Raw genomic sequence first — 18963 nt, forward strand, 5'->3', positions numbered from 1 at the left:
GGGTGCTGCTAGCTCGGGAGAGAAAGAGCGAGAGCTCATAGGATTGATCTTTAGTTGTTATTAGAAAATTGCAGAACTAGATCTTTTCCTGTTATTTCAGCAAGGCTGTCCTTACAGAACACATGTTTTCAAGAGTGAAATAGGAATGACGATTGGCATGCAAATAAAATAAATTTCCACTTTGCCATCGGTGGTGTCTGCCAACCCCAGGGCTGTCACCACGGCCTAGGGTGGGGCTGCACTCGTTGGCCACTGCAGTCCACAGGGCGGTCGGTGGCAAGAGGCCCTGTGGCCAGCGCCGTGTTACCGAAACCTCGGCACTTGTCCTCGAGGCAGCATCAGAAGAATGAGAACAAGTGTTTCGGGCAGGAGGAAAGAGAATATTTATTAGTTTGCCGTCAAAGGAGGAAAAATGGAAGACTATCTCATCTTAAAATCCAAATTTCCTGAACATAGGCAGAAATACGGAGCTTTTAAAGGGAGGGCCCTCAGTTCTAGGCTACTGTGGTTAACTGTTCTAGTCCTCCCATCTCTGCCAAGGACAAAGCCTGTGAACTCCGCCACCTGTGGGGCTGGTGGCTGCTGCCGGGGTGGCTGAGTTATCTTTTGTCGAAGGATTTAACCTGCCTCAGGGATGCAGGCCAGGCTGCAGTCCCCAAAAAGAGTAGGGGGTGTTTTAAAGAGACAGAAAAATCTTTTTTTTTTCTTCAGACCCTCCCCTCTGTTACACATTCCCCTCTCTCAGTGTTACGTACGCTTCCATGTCTGTGGGAGGAGGACCACTACTCTGTTGCACTGGCAACCACGTGCTGGGCGGACGGGGTGCCGTCACCTCTCACCTCCCACGGGCGAGAGCCCTGCATTCCTGCGTGGGATGCCCCTGCCAGGGCACCGCAGCAGGAGCTGGCAGCTGCTTGGTCAGCCTGGGTGCTGGAGAGATGACCCTGAGCACGCAGACAACCTGCCATGGGTGCGTATCAGGAGGGGCTGCTGGGACGTGGGGTTGGTCACCGAGCTCACCCGGCCCATCCTGACTGCTCTGTGGCCCCGACGCCCCGCCAGCACTCACACCCACCACCACCCAGCACACTCACACGTGGCCTCGCACCTTTGGCACCAGGAGCCACACAGCTGTGGGGAAAGAGGAAACGGCCCCCAGCCCCAGCTCTGCCTCCCCAGACCGGGATCTCCTCAAGGCAAGGGCAGAGAGGAGAGGTCTGAAAGGGCAAAGGAGCCTCATCCTAAAAGGAAGGTGGGGTGACCAGGGGACAGCAGCCCAACATGTGAAATTGGAAACATTCACATGAATTCATTATCTTTTGCTGTAGAAGGAGACCAAGAAATGGGAACAGTGGTTGCCTCTGGGGAAGGAATCAGATGGCTAGGATGGGCTCTTCTTATCACGAGTATTACTGACTTAGAAAGTAAAGGGAAATTACTATTTATATATAACATCATCAACAATAATTTCCAGCTCTGTCATTAAAAGTAACCCAGATATTAGCACTTTCTTACGTATTCCCCTTGCATTCAAACACACACACACCACACACAACACACACACACACTACACACCTACACATACATACAAACACACACATATACATGACACATGCATGCTCATGCATACATAATAATATACACATACACACATATACAGATACACAGATATACATACAGATATACATACAGATATACATACACACGACACATACACACTCATGCACACATACACACATCACACACATACACATACACACAACACACATATACATACCGATATACATACAGATATACATACAGATATACATACACACGACACATACACACTCATGCACACATACACACATCACACACATACACATACACACAACACACATATACATACCTCACCGCACACACACACACACACACACTATTTAAAATGGGCCCAGGACAGGCTGCTTACTCAAGGATCTCAGGGACATTGTTCGGGGACAAAAGAGCAGTCTCACAGGGGCTCACTCTGGCCAAGCTGTGTTAACTGGTTCATTGAAATAATAATAGGTGTAGGCCAGCGCAGTGGCTCACGCTAATCCTGGCACTCTGGGACGCCAAGGTGGGAGGATCACTTGAGCTCAGGAGTTCGAGATCAGCCTGAGCAAGAGCGAGACCCATCTCTACTAAAAACAGAAAAATTAGCCGGGCATGGTGGTGCACACCTGTAGTCCCAGCTACTTGGGAGGCTGAGGCGGGAGGATCACTTGAGCTCAGGAGTTTGAGGTTGCAGTGAGCTGTGGTGATGCCACTGCACTCCAGCCTGGGTGACAGAGCGAGGAGCTGTCACTCTGGTGGCCGCCCTGGTGGCTGCAGATGGGGAACAGCCGGCTGGCCTGAGACCACCCTGACACTGAGCTACCCGCACACGCTCATGCCACCCCAGGCTGGGAAAGAAACCCTGAGTCAGCCTGTTCCGCACATGCTAGCAAGACACGTTTTCCATGACACTAGCAAACCGGGTCAGTACATCACCAGGATGGGAGAAACAAAAGTTGAAGAATGTCTCACTGTGGGGGGTGCCACAACACTGCAAATATACTCAAAGGTTCATGTAAGGCTTGAGCTTCAAAGGTCCTACGGATGCAGTAACTGAGGTCTTCACGCAGAGAAAAGCACTCAGCCTGAGAGCAGGTTCCAGTCACCTAGGGCAGGACAGCTGAGAGCCCTGCCCGACAAGAACCATGACACCCTGGCACCTGTGTCCTCAGCCCTTACCCGGTACACCCTGAGGCCTTGTCTCTTCTGCTGGGGGCTGGAAAGGTCACTGCAACCCTAGGGATGCGCAGAAGCCCCGGGAAGAGCTATGATGCCGGGAGGAGGCAAGTGGGTTCGGGAGAAAGGCAGGAAGCTGAGGCCTCAGCGTTGCCTGTGGGCAGTTCCAGAGTGAGTAGAGTACTTGGTTGTGTCACCAATATAAAATTTAAGGTGTATTTTAACTGTTTCTTAGAGTGTTCAAAGCACTGAAGATAGCCCAATATTTTAGACTTTAATTTTAATTAAATATTTACAAGTGGGATTCAATACAAATTTTAAATCAATCTTTTATTGGAGAAATTGTCAAAGCTCAGGAGTTACATACATATTAGATGTATAAGCAGCGTGTTAGTGTTTGGTGGGTTGTTTGTTTCGTGTTAATAGATTCAGGAGACTGATAAATCGGGTGTCAACAGTGTAAACAGTGTCCTCACAGCCTGGCGCCCCGCCTGGCACCCAGGAAATCCTCCCGTTAATTGAAGACAGAGGGAGATGGCAATGGAGACACTTTGGGTTTGCTGGCTGAAAGTGCTGGAACGTCCCCATCTCTCTGACCTAGGGGCCAGAAAGATCCAGAGGAGAAATGGCATCCTATTCCCGCCCTTTTGAAAGGGCACATCTACCCTACTCCAAGCTAGACACCCCACCCCTTCCCCTGAACTCCACAGTGTTCAACCCACCCAGAAACCCACAGGACCCAGGAGAGGTCTGAGAGATGAAAGAAGAATTAGCACAGGTGCTTGCCAGACACACCCGCGTGGTTCTGCAGAGGGGCAGGGACGTCATTCCGGGAGCAGGACATATCAGCCACAGTCTGGGAGGCCAGGGATGGCCTGACACCGTCCCACAAGTCTCGAAGCTCTAAGGTTCCCCTCCCCGTGCCCTGGAGGCTGCAGGATGGAGACCCCCAACTAGAAGAGTCAGGCGCCATGGACCATTTTCAGGGGCCCAGAATTTTTCACACAGAGATCTTGCACCTTTCTGGAGAGAAGGTGACACTTTTGTTGTTCAGATGCCTCTCATGCTCTTGCCCACAGGAAGCCTGACCTCTGGAAATTCCCCTCAAGATGCCCAAGCCCCTTTCTCAGGCATGGGGAGGGGACATGCCAGGAGGGGGCTACTTGGGCCACCAAGACTGCCCACGTGGAAGCCAGCTCCCACTCCCCGTGCTGCGGCAGGCCCCAAAGCCCTGTCCGTAATGACGTCTAGTCCTTGGTGTCAGTCAGCTCTGGCTGCCCTACCAGAGTGCCACAGACTGTGGGGGCTTAAACAACAGACATTTACTTCCCCACTGTGGTGGCTGGAAGTCCAAGATCAAGGTATCAGCAGGTTTGGTGTCTCCTAAGAACTCTCTCCTTAGCTTATGGACAACCGCCCTTCTCTCCCTGCCCTCACGTGGTCGTCCCTCTGTGCATGTCCCTGTCTGTGTCCTAATTGGCTCTTCTTATAAGGACCCTGGTCATATTGGATTAGGGCTTACACTAATGACCTCATTTTAACTTAATCACCTCTTGAAAGCCCCAGTCTCCAAATGCAGTCACACTCGGAGGTACTGGGGTTAAGACTTCAACATATGAATTTTGAGGGGACACAACTCAGCCCACGACACCCTGCTTGTTCCAGAGGCTCCATGGAGGATTCCCCGAGCACAGAAGCCCGCCAGAGAGCGTGCCCCACGCCAAGGGCGAGTGGGTGCTGTTGCAGGACAGCATTCAAAGGCCAGGAAAGGCACTCGTGGTATATTAATTCTACATGAAACAGGGAGGCCTCAAGATGCACGTTTATAAAAAATATCTGTGTGGCATTTTATCCACGTATAGATGAAAAGGCTGGAAGGACACAAACCAAAATGTGAATTTCCAGCTGGCGGGATTGCCACCGACTTTTATTTCTTTTCTTTCGGCTTATCCATATGCAGAATTTCTTTTGCAGTAATAAAAAAAATTAAAGTTATAAAAATATTCATTTTAATCACTATAAAATTGCTATTGGACTTCAGAGGGCACATCCTTGCTGTGATTGGTCCAAGCATCCCAGCTGCAATCCCAAAAAAGCACCTTTTTGGTTACGCAACTCCCAGAATCCAGACCCATTTATCCAAATGATTCACATGTCTTGCTCCTCCAAGGCTGGACAGGAGTCTCATTTTTCCCAGGGAGTGGGGCACACAGAGGACATTCTGGAGTGTAGAGAATGATGCCCTGCCCCTGACATGGCACAGTTTCCTGGAGCTGATTCTTCTAGATGCCTTTGACAAGGGCTGCGGCCATCCCACCCTGTCACAGCACAGGTCAGTGTTGGCCCTTGAGGCCCAGAGCACAGGTTCCAGGTCTCCGAAGAATCCAGAAGCCGTAGAATACCTGGGAGGTGATTTGCACAGCCTCCAAAGCCACCTCCCAGAGCTAAGTTTCTGAATGCGAGAGCGGCTGGGTGCTGAGAGCACCCGCACCTCCGCTGAGCCTGGACACCCATGCAGTGACAGGAGCGGGCAGCGGCTTCTCTCCGCATCTGAGGACTGCCCTGTGGCTGGACCTCTAGTGGCATCATTGTTTCCATGGAGAAGTGCGTTTCGGATTCCTGCCATCCGAGCCCACCATTTATAGAGCACTAAGGAGTAGGGCCCAGACTCACGGGCCCGTTTCCTCCCACACAGGCCTTCATCTCCTTCCCAGCTGAGCACACTCGGGTGGCACTTTGTAAATTCTGATGGCTCGATCCATTCTGCTGGTTCTACTCGCTGTACTTCTGGCTGTCGTCACAATCCCCCCTAGACACGCGCCTGCACATGCTCCGGGCTCCCTGCTCCATCAGCCCTGGGATACCCCGGGCCACCACGGGCCTCTCCCAGGAGCCAGCGCCTTGCCGGGGGGACCAGAGCACTCTCAGCATGTGCCAGGGACCCTGTCCCCAAACGCAGCTGGTCCCGCACCGCCAGCGCTCCATCGCCACCCTCTTTCTGTGTCCCTCTCGGACGGACGCTCTTTCTTTAGCTAGATCAGTGCGCAGCAGGCCCGCTGTGGCCAAGACCTGAGGCCCCTCTGCTCCGTGTGGGGGCTTGGTCCGTCCTCACACTTTGTAGCTCTCAGGTCTTCGGCTTCCTCATCTGTAAAATGGGAGGCTTAAAGGAAGGACCCGCATCAAGGACTTGGCACAGTGGGACGCTCGGCGAGAGCGGTGAATGCCCACCCGTGCTTAGGTCGCAGGCCGCAGCGCGTTCCCAGAGTGCCGGGCGCGGCCCCTTCATCCCCCCAGAGCCCGCCCGCTCGCCTGCTTCATCCCATTCGCGAGAAAACCGACACCCGGAGAGGCGAGGCGCCGCCATCCCCCTGCTGCGAGCCGCACAGAGACCTGTTTCTGCTGATCCGATGGGAACTGCCGTTTCGGATCCTGAGTCTGTCCCTCCTGGGCTCCAGCTTGCCCCCTCTCTGGTGTCATCCTGGTCTCACTCACGTGGGTGTGGTGGACAGGACATGTATTATAGGACCTCTGGGAAGGGCTTTTCTGTGCACCCTAGACCCGCCGGCCCCTGCCCTCCAAGCACATACCAGACCCTACGAGGATCCCAGGCACCTCCGCGCAGCGGCCCTGGCTCCCACCGCACCGGGGCCGGGAGCCAGCCTCTCCACCTCCTCCCCCGCGTGGCCTCTGAGACGTGCCATGTGCTACGCAGGACCAGGTAATGTCTCTCCCAGTAGCCCTGACCCGATCCTCTGGCTCCAGGTCTAGCCAAGGTGGCCACATCAGCCCTGCCCTCTGAGCAGAGCAAGGTCTGCTTCCTGTCACCCCAGAAAATATGACGCTCCTCAATGAGGCCCCTCACCCAAAAGCCAGCCCTCCCCAGCTGTCACTAACGCCAGGCCATGATGGGCCCTGCTTCTCCCACAGCAGAGAAAGAACTTGACCACCCATGGTGGCCAGCAGCGAGGCGCTTGGCAAAATATAAGCGCTCCTCTCCCTCCCTGGAGCCCAAGGGAGCAGGGAATTGGTGCCAGCCCCCTCCAGCCCACTCTCAGCGTCTGTCCCCATGCGGTGGCTCCCAGGAGCAGTTCCCCCCGCCGCAGCCAGGGGGCACCCCGCTCCGAGCAGCCCAGCCTCGACAGGGGACACCCGCTGACAAATGGCTGCCCCTGGGCTCCTGGGCCCTCCGAGAAGAGTTTGTGGGCTTGATGAGTTTACTTTACCAAGTATTCCCAAGTATGATCCCATCTGGGGAAGAAGGAACGCTTGTGGCTGAGTGTGGACGTAGGTAAATACAGACACCCAAGCTGCCGGGCACACAGAGGCCCAAAGGAGCCCTGGCGTGCCTGGGGGCCGGCTGGGGGTGGGGGTGGATTTTCTTCCTGGAACTTTCTACTTGACATCTTGCATTCCTTGTGTAATAGAATTTTTTAAAAACCTAAGTCGGTTTTTTTGCATATAACATAGGCTTATGAAAAGTCTGTTCTCTGTGTGTGTGTGTGTGTGTGTGTGTGTGCGTGCATGCACACATGTTTTAATTCCTCTGGCATGTGGCCTCATGGTCAGGTACAAGCCCAGGTAAGACCCTGGTCTGAAGGCCAGTGGCACATTGCAAACAGGGGAAATAGTAAAAGGGGAGTCCGGAAATTCAGAGAAAACTTTTCCTGTGAGCATCTCTTGATACAAGCAGCTTCTAGAACTACAGTGGCCCCACAATTCTCACAGCTGGGACCTACTAATCCTTGCGCTGTTCTCAGCAAACGTACTCAGAACTTCTCAGTCATCAAAGGCAGCAAGGGGCATGTCTGCAATTCATGTTTATGTCAGACACACAGAAACCGTACTCCACCAAGGACACCCTGCCCCTTACACGAATAGGTCAGATTCTGTCCCAAGGCCCCTAAACTGCAGCCACAGAGGGGAGACCATCCACAAAGGCAGCTCTGGGCCACCAGGGGTTCATGGGACCCCATGCTGCTTGCCTCTAGATGAGGCTCTGCCTGGCTTCCCTCATTCCAGGACCACAAATCTACAGCCAAGAAACACAAAGCCCAAAGCCACATGAACAGCCACGGATGGTAAGGGAAGCGGGTCAGACCCAGGCAGTGCTGAGTGGCCCTTTGGGCTCCTGTTAACTCTGAGCTTGCCTTCTCCATGCCACAGGGGCCCAGCTCATTATTAGGCCCGTGAAGGACCCGCCCAGCAGCCTAGGAAGAGAAGGTGGCCCTGGAAGGGCCTGGCCGAGGCTGTCTGCGCAGCTGGACTGCGGCCAGGGCAGAATGGGAAGGAAAGGCAGAGGGTGGTGTGTCAGAATGTGTTTTCCAAAGATGGCCACAGCTCTCTCATCCTGTCATCCCTCCTCTCAAGAGGGGGGGTTCCTGTCACCTCCCCTTGCATCTGGGGGCCTTGTGACTTGCTTGTAATCAATAGAATGTGGTGGAAATGATGCAGTGTGACTTCAAAGCCCAGTCAAAAAAGACAATGAAGCAGGCACTCACCTCTGGAGCCCTGAGCCGCCAGGTAAGAAGTCTGACTGTGGTGAGCCGCCATGTCATGAGGGAGCCCAAGCCACACGCGGAGGCCATGTGTTCTGGCCAACAGCCCAGCTGAGGTCCCAGCCAACAGCTAGCATCCTGTGGGGCAAACATAGGAGAAGACATTTCCAGATGATTCCAGCCATGGAGTCTTTGCAGTTGAGGTCTCAGACATCATGGGGTAGAGGCAAGTCACCCCTGCTGTGCTCTGTCCAAATTCCAGACCCAAAGAACTGTGAATATAGAAAGACAGTTATTGTACGCTACTAAGTTTGGGGGTGCTTTGTTACAAAACAACAGTAACTGGGACAGATGGCCAAGGAAGAAGTCCAGAGAACTGTGTCAACAAACCATCTTGCTCTTTTCACTTTCACGGATGCTGCTGGGAGCTGGGAAGCCACGGGTCTTTCAGAGAGCTGCCCTCTCTAGCAAGTAATGAGCCAGGCTCAGGGGCCGGGCCATGGGAGCTGCCTCCTACAGGGCAGCTTAGCCACAAGCCCCCACGACCCTGGGCCCAGGGAAGCAAAGTCAGCAGGCCCTGCCAGGCAGGGCTGGCCTCTTCTTCCCAGGCCTGAGGAAGGCGCTGACAGCCGAGGACTGGCCATTCACACTGGCTGAGCTCCAGAGCTGGCTGTGCCAGGCCATGCTGGTGTTTCTGGACCCGATGGGTGAATGAGGGCTCAGGAGTCATGGGTCACTATGGCAACCAATTCCTCAAGAGGGCCAAACGCACGCTACTGCTGCTGCGGCATGGCGAGCCTGGAGAAGAAACACACCTTGCTTTTGCCACTTGTTACTGGCCTGGGCTCTGAACAGTGCTGCTGGGGGACACTCCTCTCCTTCTCTCCATCCGTGACTCTGACTCATCAGGAGCGGACTGATGGACAGAAGTTTCCAGGGAAGGGGAAAGGGATGGCGGGCAGGTCCCTGTGGCTGTGGAGGTTGGTCTGGGCAGGGGGCGGGTGGCCCGGACGAGGCTCCCAGCTCCAGTGTCCCAAATGGCTAGCCGCAGCCAAAGCCACAGGTGGTCAGCAGCTGTCTTCACTGGCCATTAGACTATCTGTTTCCAGGCAAGAGGCCCCAGGAAGCCACAACACAGATGCCTTTATTCTCCCTGCTGAGATGCCAGCCAGAGACTAAAGGGCAGGAGAGTGGTCCGAAGTGTGGATTTGGCCTCCCAGAATGTGGAGCCGGAAACGACCTTGACCTTCTCCCATCCCCATCATGCACTTGAGAAACAAAGACCCAGAGAAGCAGCCAACCCAAAATGTGTCGTCTCCAGGGGCAACCTGGCCCCAGTGCTCCCAAGCCTGGGAAAAAGTTGTGCCTCAGGGGTGGGGTGGGGGGGTGGATGTTTGTTTTGTTTTGATTTTCCAAAAGCCTGAACCAAATCAGCTTTTTAAAATGCTGCTCCAGGACACGGCGCTACTTGCAGACGGCCTGAAGAGACAGATCCAGGCAGAGTCAGCATCGAAACAGAAACCCTCGCAGATCCCAAAACATCCCTGCAGGGCTCCTGCCCCAGATGGCCCTGTTCAGTCGGTGCCTGAGACCAACCGGTCAGGCCAGTATCTGTCTGTCCCCTTCAATCAGCTTTCACATAACAATGAAGTTAAAAGATTGAGTTTTTGCCTGTGATCTGATGCAGTTGCCATATTTTTTCTTCTCTGAAAAGTTAGGAAATCTTGACATCAAGGAGGTCATTTGTCATGATTTCATATTGTCACACAAGTTTAATGAATTGTCACATCAGAGCAAAAGGCAGCTTTAATCCAGCTGTGTGTGACGGGACTCCAGACTTCTTGGTGAGGGATGGAGATCATGAGGACAGAATTCAAGCTTCCTTGGTTTCAAAAGAGAGTAAATTCATCTTCAGGAGGAGCCTTCTGTTAGGGTGGAAAGCTTAGAAGCTGCCCACGGCGCGGGTGAAGACAGATTTCTCACGCAGAGATTAAGACATATGAAAGTAAAATTTATTTTATCTTCTCAGAGGAGACAGAGAGAGTGGGAGAGTAAAAGGGAGAGGGGAAAGAGGGTGGGGAGAGAGCAGGGAGACGGCGTGGCATCCCAAAGAAAGGGAAGGAGGATGCCAGCACCGAGCCAAGTGGCTGGCTGATTTTAAGAGGGACAAAGAGGGAAAAAAATCGTATGTATGTATAGTGATGGCAGTTGATAACAAAAGCAGCAGCAGGATGTCAAAGCCTAAGACTTGGTTTCCTGCCTTTCCCTGGAGAAGGGATTATCACAGATGTGACTCTGTCCTCGAGATATGGTTGAGACGGTAGCTGGTTCTCCTGCTGTTTACTCCAGAACTCTGTAAAGGCAGATTCTCGAAAAAGGCAATTTTGAAAGAGAGAGATTTACATCTTTTTTTCATCCATTTAGCTCTTTTCAGAAGTTGTGCGAAACAGAACTCCTGCAGGGTGCCTGTTAGTGAGAGAACACATAGGATTGATTTTTGACCGTTACTAGGGAAACTGTGGGATTAGGTATTTTCCTGTTATTTTTGCAAGGCCGCCCCTTTCACCGGCCCAGCACAGGCCTGGGCCAGGGTCCTGTGCATCATTTGGGTCCAAGCATCTTACGGGGCAGACCTGAGCAGGGCCTAGGTCTCTTAGTTCCAAAGCCCCCATCGTGGGGTCCAGGCCCGGGCAGCTAGCTCCCAGCCCCGTGGGGCCATGGTGCTCTCCGCAAGCCTCAGTTCTCGTGCAGCCTGACTAGCGCAGCCTCCACTCAGGCACCTCCAGGTCTGAGGACGGGGTGGCTCGCCAGCAACCATCTGCAAGAGGATGGAGTGACGGGAGAGTAGACAAGGGCAGCCACGTGCCACTGTGCTGTGCTCGCACCGCTCACTGGACTCACTAAGGACAAGCCATGGGGATCCACGCCCAGGTTTTAAGAAGAGAAAGAGAATTCAGAGTGGACCGAACCACTCCCACCAGCAATTCTACGTCAACTCCTGAGTGGCAGTGGCTCCCACGCATGCGATTTCCCGGAGTGCTCCCAACCGTGAGATGATGCCGGTCAAGGAGAGCCTTGGGAGGCAGTGGGGGCCGACAGAGCTGGTAGCCAGACCCTCAGGTCTGTGGTCTGTCATTGCGACTGGACCCCACTTCTAGTCTGTGCTGGACAAGGCCAGGAGAGCAGGCCTCCACCAGGCCAGGCGGGCACCCAGAAGGATGAGGTGGCAGAAACTACAAGGTAGAGTGGCAGGATAAAAATAAAAATTAACAAGTCCTGAAGTGAGATCACCTCAAGGTAACTGATGAGTACAAGCTTTGGTTTCCTGCTCCTGCCCCTAAATTCTAAAAATGCAGAAAAGGTGTTTAAGAAAATAAATTAATTCCTGGCAATGCTGGGGAAAGGGGGGTAAAGTAGATTGTGTTTTCCAAGGTGGCTACAATAAGACATTCCATTCCATGTGCTTTTCTTACAAGAGACTCTGACAGTCCTCCTGTGCAGAGTTGGGGGTTGAGGGGGGGGTCTCTGCTCCCTCTCCTGGAACCTTGCTGGGTCTGTGACTATAGCTGAAGTGATGCCATATGACTAGCTGGGTCATAAAGGCTGATTCCATTTCTGCCTGGTCCTCTGTGGGCAAGCTTGTTCCCGACACCCGGACTCAGCGCTATCAGGAAGCCCAGGCTACATGGGGATGATGCAGGCAGGGTTCCATCTGATGCCCTGGATGAGCACAGCCCCAGCTGACCACAGCCCCGTGGGAGCCTCTGAACAAGAACTGCCCTGCTGAGCCCAGTCAGCTCCCAGAGCCATGAGAGATAATAATAAAATGGTTGTTTTAAGCCACTGAATTTTAGAGTGATTCGTTCCTCAGTCATAGATGCTTTCAATGGGCGGGAAGTTGTGAAATCGTTGGGATCAGAGTGAGTCAGGAAATCATAGCCCAAAATTCTGGAAGTGGTGGGTGCTTCCAGTTCAGCAGGGACAGGTTCAGGGACAGAATAGAGCCTCAAGTTACGCTTAGGGCTCTTTGGGGATACAGGGTGCTAAACGCCTGCACCAGCCCACCCCACCCCACCTGGCAGCACGGGCCTGCCTCTCACCCACAATCCTGGAGGAAAATAGAGACACTATTTACAGATGTGCCAACAGGAGATCGCAGGTTCCAAGAGGAGCACTTAATGAGGACAGTCCAAATAGTTGAGGAAAACCCACTACGAGAGAGGCACCAAACTCAACAAATAAAACCCCTAAATAAAATGAGTTGTTATTACAAAGAAATGGAGATTTTTAAAGAAGTATAATTAGTACATTTAGAGGGATAGAGAAGACCAGGCCACTGTTAAAAAAAAAAAAAAGGACCAACTAAAGGTTTTACGACTAAAGATTCTTATGTAATATCGGTGAGAATGTAAAATGATGTGGCCACCATGTCAGTTCCTCAGAAAGTTTCACATAAAATTACAAGATCCATCAGTTCCACTTCTGGGAATACACCCAAAACATTCAAAGGCAGGGACTCGAACAGATACCTGTACACCCACCTTCATAGCAACATGCTTCACACTAGGTAAAAGATGAAAACAAAGTGTCCATCAACAGATGCGTGGATACACAAACTGTGGTATATCCATACAATGGAGTATCAATCAGCCTTATAAAGGAAATAAATCATGACATGCTACAACATGGATGAACCTTGAAAACATTATATTAAACAAAATAAGCCAGTCACAAAAGGACAAAAACTGTAAGATTCTGCTTATACGAGGTACTGAAAGTAGTCAAATTCACAGAGACAGAGTAGACTGGCAGTTGCCAGGGGCTGGGGGTGGGGGAATGGAGAGTCATTATTTAATGGGGACAGAGTTTCTTTCTGGGACAATGAAAAGTTCTGGAAAGGTATGGTGGTGATGGTTGTGCAACATTCTGAACGTACCCGTTGTGAATTAATGCCATGGAATGGTTATACTTAAAAACGGTTAAAACAGTAAAATTTGTATTATGTATTTTTTACCATAGTAAAAGAAATTTTTTAAGTTATGAAGCATTCTTACTTCTGTATATAAACACTCTTGGGAACCTAGAAGAAAGTCAAAACAAGATGGTGTGGTTTTGCGACGCATCTTCACCGGGCCAGCAGGCTGAGGGGCCGCAGACCCAGGCTGGCCTGAGATTGGGACAAAACACAGTGTAGATGGAGGGGCCTTCAGGGACTCCCTGGGAAGTTCCTGGCCCAGGTCCTTCTTCCCATCATCCTTCTCTCTGCGGGAGCAGCAGGCCTTCCACTGGCACGTCCTGCAGGCGGGGACTCCATCAGTCCCCCTGCTAAGCCCCCATTCCACTCTGCAACTACCACGGTCTACCAGCTACGGGGGACCCTAGGCCACTGATGGGCCTTCAAAAATCATACCTATTGGGAGCGTAGAGGCATGAGAAGAGCACGGTCTGAGGTGTCAGACCCAGATTCAAATCCCACCCCTGCCCTTTCTATGTGCTGACCGACCTGGGCAAGGCCTGAGTTGCCTCGACTTTCTCACCTGTGAAATGGGAAAGACAGTATCTCACAGGACTCCTGTGAAGTCTCGGTAAGAAAATGTGGGTACATCCCCCGGCCCAGAGGAGGTTTGCAGTAACACACTGGGGATTTTCTCTTGTTGGTTCATGAGTCACACAAATTTAATTTCGGGAATGATATGCAGGAGTTAACTCCCGTCTGATGAGCGCCCACCCACACATCTAGTCAGGAGCCTTCCGTGTGGTCATCACAGAGTAGAGCCCCTGGAATGGAAGGAGCCGTCTCAGAGATTTTGCAACAGAAGACAGAGAGAGAATAAGTCACCATGGGGCTAGCCAGTGGCCCTGGCATAGTGGCTACCTGTGTGGCAGCAGCAGAGCTCGTGACAGTTGAATGCCAGAGGCGAGAGAGTTGCGGATGAAGTGCCGGGAGTCCAGACGCCGCTCCACACACGTCAGTTGCAGTGGCCTGGTGCCCATTTTGCCAGTAAGAAAACTGAAGCCCGGAGACTGGGTGACTCGCCTGTGATCACAGTGAGGGCAGGCCACAAGTGCAGGCCCCTGTCCAAGTTCTGCTGGAAGAGAGTCGAATGGGAACGGGACTCCTGCACTCAGGGCCGAAGGCAAAGGTCTTTCTCTTGGGATTCGGTGAAGTGTTTCGACAGCCTGATTTGGCCCGTCACACCACCTGTCACACCAGACGCCAGAGTTCATCCCCAGGTGTGGCTCTTGGAGAAGCTGAGCCCTCAGATCTGGAGTGGAGCCGGGTGAGCACGTTTAACAAGCACCCAGGTGACCCCCGAGCAGGTCGTGTGACAGTGTGACCAGTGTGGGGAGTGGACAGGAGGAGGTGCTGGGGCGTTCCAGATCCAGGTCTGAACTGAACCGCTGGTAGGAGTTGAAAGCGGATTAGAGAAATGGGTGTTTTTATTTTTATGTTTTAAAGTCAAGGTAAAACATACACAGAGTAAAATGCTTATGGGGCAAGGCTGCCTTCCCAGAGCATCTGTGCTGAGAGCGGCACGGGCCTGGCTGTGGGTGGCAATCAGGTTTAGGATGCGGGGCTTGAACGAAAGCACAAAGGGATCATCTTCGAGGCTGTGTGCTGACAGGAAGCCACGTGGCATTGTGCTTAAAGAGCCCTGAAAATGACTCTTCTATTTTACCCGATAACTCCAGTCTAAGAAGTTCGTTATCAGCAAATATTTCAGAAGAAAAAAAAGGTTCCATGCACGGAGAGGCTCACTGCAGTGTCATCTATTCCAGGTACCACGGGAAATCAGAGCAATGTCTAGCAACAGGAGACAGGACAGTATGATAGACCCACCTGCTAGAAGAGCAGCCATTAAAGAAATAATCATAAAGATCACAACGAAGAAAAGCATAAAATGGAAACAGTTGCGTGCAGACGCTGCCACTGTGACTGCCTTTCCTTTGCTTCTTCTGCTATGTACTGCACACTCGACCTTATGACAACAGTGACAGAAATGTTTAAGGGTCACTTATTGTCTTTATGCCACATTGTGACATTGTTTGTGCAGTTTTTAAAAATTGATGTCTGTGCTTTCAGCCCAGAAAAGTCAGGAGTCAAGGCATTAGTCGCTATTGTCTAAGAAAATAGTATTAATGGCAACAACAAGGGAACGTGATTGCTTTGTAAAATAGCACAAAGAGCCCAAGCACAGGTTGGCAATCTCGGTGAAAACGCACCAGTGTATGCTGAGGCTTGGAGAGAGTTTTTGGCTTTATTTATTTACTTACTTACAGATGCCCAGGACTTCAAATTCTCCTCGCAAAAATAATCCATCACATCACTAAATATCGTGAGAAGCTAGGCCTGGTATTCAAGAACCTTATCTCTACTGACATGGAGTTACTCACTCTGTAAATTACCTCGTGCACAATTCATGAGGAGCCTTTCGGCGCCTGGAGGGGCCCCCGACTTTGAGGAGCCTTGGCCAGGTGCAGGGTCCCAGGAACAAAGGCCTGAGAGCCATCGCTGTGTGGCCCAGGCTGGCCAGGTGCTGTGGCCCTGGGGACACGTGTTTGGTGGCTGGTTTATCTCGGGTCCTGGCTGGGATCACTGAAAGACAGCCAGGGAGGGGGGAACAGCTTGGAAATGTCCGGAGCCAGGAAAGAGGCGCCGGGGCTCAGCAGCAGCTGCTCGGGGAGCCCCATGGCTCCCGTGGGTGCTGGCAGAGGGTGGCCGGCCCTGGCCCCACTCGCCCCACAGGATACTGACAAAAGCCTGCCGATCGTGGTCTTTTCTACGGGACATTTCCAGGTCCCAATTGCAGAGGGACAGAGTTGCTTCTGCCATCCTTTACCTGCCACCCCAAATTCCAGCTTTCTAACATGGCATTTGCGGCTCCCCTAGGTGTGCCCTGCCTCTCCTGGTGCTTCTCCCGCATACGCCATCTTCCTCTGGCTCCTACCCCTTTGGTGGCCCCTTTGCACCTGCCTAGCACGCACCCTACCTCTCCTTCCCTTCTGGGACCTGCTCACCTCCCAGCTGGGCTCCCTCCCCACCCTGCCCTGTCATGACTTCCCCAGGCCCACCTCGGCCACCAGCCTTGGGGTCCCTCCTCCATTCTCCTTACTCACAGCCTTCAGCTTTATAGGAGGGTACCCAGACACCCTGACTCGCCTGGAGCCATCCCCATCTCAAAAACTCCATCCCAGTGTCCCTATGTGTCACTAAACTGTGTAGATACTATTTGGCTTTGCTGACCACAAACGGAACCACTAAGGGGAAAGAGCCAGAAGCTTGGGCAGGCATCTCAATGACTCGGGGGGCAAAGCCTATTCTGGGAAGACACCTAAGGCCAGATCCCTCCCCCGAGACTGAGACTTAGTTGGCAGGGACCTGGGCACTGGGGATTTGAAAAGTTCGTGGTGGTTCCAATGCACGGGGCCAAGGGTTAGAGGTGCGCCTCTGGGGCCCTGCCAGCCCAGCACCGGAGAGCCTGAGGAGGGGGAGGGGAGCTCGCATCGGCCTGGCCTCCGAGACTGAGCCCGCCTGCCCGAGGCCGTGCTCAGGTGAGCTTGGAGACTGATCGCTGGCACGCGGCTGCCCACCTGGGGCCTGGGCTGCCCACTCCAAATGGAGGCTTGAGCGGCTCCGTCACAGGACACATTGGGGCAGCCTCCCTGCCACAGCTGTAGGGACACAGCTTAGAGCAAAGCGTGAAATGTTCCAGTGCGTGGTTTCAACTGCGCCAAGGGATGCGTGCATTAGACCCATTCATCCTACCCCTCGGCGGACACACCTAGGGACGATTTTAGGGTCTAGGGTGGGCAAGGTGTTCCAGATCCCCAAGGCCCAGCCCAGGCAGAGCTGGGTGCTAGTCTGGGGTCTGCCAGCCCCTCCGCATCCCCGGCAGGGCCCTGGACTCTCAGAAGGGCTTTTTTCCAGGCATTTTCTTGTTCAGCCCACTGGGCCGAGGGCTTCCCAGGGCTGGCCTAGTAACTCGGGGTCTTGACTTATCAGCCTCAAGACAGATGTGACATCTGCACCCAGATGGTGGGCCCCCTCCCTACTCATTCATTTGCTCCACACATGTGCCTTCCAGGGGCCAAGCGTGGTGCTAGCCCCAGTGACACCATGACAGATGCCACAGATGAGGTCCCTCCTGCCACGAGCATCCATGCAGGTGGGAAGACTGACATAAACAGGCGCACAAAAGAATGAGCTCATGTGCCCAGTCACGACAGGCGGTGGTAAGATCATTGGGCCGGTGGGAACACAGGTTTCTGGAACTAGGCATTCAACGTCAGGCCGGGTGGTCAGGAATCTGGGGGAGGTGGCATAAGCCCAGTGTGTTTACCAGAAAAGTTGGGGGTTCACTCTGAGAAGGCACCTCAGATCCAAGGGACAACATCCAAGGAGGCCAAGACTTAGCCAGGCCAGACTCAGCTCCTTCCAAGTGTGCCAGCCAGGGTCGGGGCAGGAGGCTGGGGGCTAGCCTGGCCTGTGAGCGTGACAACACTCCCTTTTGAGCTGTGATGTTCACCCAGGCTACCACAGAAGGTCCTAGAGAGCACTGAGCACCCCTAATACCCAGGCCACACTCCAGCCGGTGGGTTAGGATCTCTGGGGCTAGGGTGCAGAGAGGAGCCTTTTTCTAAGCTCCCCAGCGGATGCTTCAGCGCAGCAAAGGAAAGCCCCACAGGCAACACGGGAAGGCAGCAGCGCCCTGAAGGGGCCTCCGGCGGGCAAGAGGGCCTGAGTTTTAATCCTAGCTCACAAGTTACTTAGCCTCTTGACCCTCAGTTTCTTATCTACAGAATGGGTTGATACCCAGACATGGTATGAGGCCTGAACAAGGTAACACAGGTCAAATGCCAGGCACAGGGCCTGCTCCCTGGCATGCAGTGTTACATGGGAGTGCCCTTCCCTGTTCCAGTGTCATGTATTGAAGGACACCCAGGACTGAGCCAGCAGCCCTTGGCATGCCTGTAGCCCCAAACCTAACCTCCACTGGCTTTGGGAACCTCAGTTGCCCTGTCTGTAAAGTGGGGAGAACCTCGATCTGGCCTCAGGCGGTGGGGGTGGCAGCAGCCCAGTGCCCTCCTAGGGTAGACCCGCCAGTGCCTCTGGCCTCTCACAGCGCATGGCATCTGGGCCCAGGCAGCCCAGGGTTGCAGAGATTACCTGCGGCCCCACTGGCGGGCTTTCCACTATTGCAGAAATAGCTGTTTTCATGAAAAATGGTGGTTTTAGCAGAGTGCCTCTCGCCTGCACAGAACTTCTCCAAGGCCCCTGACGTCTCAGCTCCTAGAGCTGATGTTTATCAGTGAACTCAGCAGCCACAGCAGCAGTGACAGGGAAGCCACCAAGGGAGGCAAGCCCAGGCCCCAGGACTCACCCACAGTCTGGCCTCCATGTCTGAGAAGCCCCCAGTCCCGGGTGGGGCCTCCGTCCAGGCCGGATCTTGCTCTGCAATACCCCAAGGTCAATGTTCTAGAAAGAGCTGGAATCCTGCAGCCAGGCAGGGAGTCCCTCCCAAGTTCTCTGTCTCCTTCTGGCTTCCACGAAGCTCCCACAGGAGCCCCCTCCCCTCCCCTCCACACTTCTCTCCCTCCACCCCCAACAGCACGCCAGGGAGAGCCACATCTCTCTGCGCTAGGCGGGGGACGGGGGCTTTATTTTCCGAAGGGCCTCCTCCTCCCACCCTCAGCTGCCTGCCCCACCCTGGCATCA

Source organism: Propithecus coquereli, unplaced genomic scaffold (genome assembly GCF_000956105.1).
Source record: "Propithecus coquereli isolate 6110/MARCELLA unplaced genomic scaffold, Pcoq_1.0 Scaffold184, whole genome shotgun sequence".
Lineage (NCBI taxonomy): Eukaryota > Metazoa > Chordata > Mammalia > Primates > Indriidae > Propithecus > Propithecus coquereli.